The sequence below is a fragment of the Tupaia chinensis genome, unplaced genomic scaffold, assembly GCF_000334495.1.
Source record: "Tupaia chinensis unplaced genomic scaffold, TupChi_1.0 Scaffold147282_1, whole genome shotgun sequence".
In the NCBI taxonomy this organism is placed as follows: domain Eukaryota; kingdom Metazoa; phylum Chordata; class Mammalia; order Scandentia; family Tupaiidae; genus Tupaia; species Tupaia belangeri.
The window spans coordinates 21,434-23,039 of record NW_006207133.1 but is presented as its reverse complement, the minus strand read 5'-3'; the positions used below and the strand labels follow the sequence as shown (position 1 = coordinate 23,039).

Below are 1,606 nucleotides of genomic sequence, written 5' to 3'. Positions count from 1 at the left end.
TCCATAGCATCAAAGAAATTGAAAAATGTATGAAAACAAATGATAATGAATATGTGAGTTTCCATAATCTATGGGACACAGCAAAAGCAGTCATAAGAGAGAAATTCCTAACAATTAGCGTGCATAAGAAAATGATGGAAAAGTGGCAAATAGACAACCTCATATCACGTCTCAGGAAATTGGAAAAGCAACAACAACAACAAATGTCAGGCAAAAAGAAATCATAGAGATCTGAAAAGAAATAAATTAAATACTTTCTGATCCACCATCTGTGATGGGACCTCCACCAAGATGCGGATTTTCGTAAAAACCCTCACAGGGAAGACCATCACCCTCGAGGTTGAACCATCGGATATGATAGAAAAGGTAAAAGCCAAAATCCAGGATAAGGAAAGAATTCCTCCTGATCAGCAAAGACTGATTTTTCATGGCAAACAGCTGGAAGGTGGGTGTACTTTGATGACAACATCCAAAAGTAGTCCACGCTTCATCCTGTGTTGAGACTTCATGGTGGTGCTAAGAAAGAAGTCTTACACCACTCCCAGGAATAAGCATAAGAGAAAGAAGGTTAAGCTGACTATCCTGAAATACTATAAGGTGGATGGAAATGGTAAAATTAGCCATCTTCGTCGGGAGTGCCCTTCAGATGAATGTGGTCCTGGGGTTTTTATGGCCAGCCATTTTGACAGACATTATTGTCGCAAAAGTTGTCTGACTTATTGTTTCAACAAACCAGAAGACAAGTAATTGTTAATGAGTTAATAAAAGAAATAAACTAACCTTTAAAGAAAAAGAAATTAATTAAATAAAAATAAATGACCTATACAGAAATAAATGAAAGCAAAAGCTGGTTCTTTGAAAAGATTAACAAGATTGACGCACCATTAGCTAGACTGATAAAGAAGAAGAAATAAGGAAACCAGTTAAATCAAATATGTGATGAAATAGGCTACATTACAACAGACACAATAGAAAAAAAGAACATCATTAGAAGATACTATGAGTGACTATATGCCAACAAAAAAGAGAACATGGAAGAGATGGATAAATTACTGGATGCATATAATCTACCAAGATTGAATCAGGAGGACATAGAAAACCTGAATAGAACCATAAAAAGCCATGAGATTGAATTTGTAATAGATATCCTCCCAACAAAGAAAAGCCCAGGTCTCGATGGCTTCACTTCTAAATTCTACAAAACTTTTAAGGAAGAGTTAACCCTTATACTACTCAAATTATTTCTAAAGATCCAAAAGGAAGGAAACTTTCCAAATTCATTTTATGAAGCCTCCATCATCCTCATTCTAGAAACAGATAAAGACATGACAAAAAAAGAAAAAAAGAAAAACTACAGAACAATATCTCTGATGAATATAGATGCAAAAATTCTCAATAGGATACTTGCAAATTATATCCAACAACATATAACAAAGATTATTCATCATGACCAGGTAGGCTTTATCCCAGGGATGCAAGGGTGGTCTAATATATATAAGACCTTAGATATAATATGCCATATTAACAGAAAGAAAAATAAAAAGCATGTGATCATTCAATTGATACAGAGAAAACACTTGAAATATACAACATCTTTTCATGATTA

The 1,606-nt window shown here is 34.1% G+C and overlaps 1 pseudogene; it reads left to right on the top strand.

Annotated features, from left to right (window-relative positions):
- The first annotated feature begins 289 nt into the window (after positions 1 to 289).
- On the top strand, positions 290 to 747 carry LOC102468065 (ubiquitin-40S ribosomal protein S27a pseudogene; annotated as a pseudogene).
- Positions 748 to 1,606: the final 859 nt, after the last annotated feature.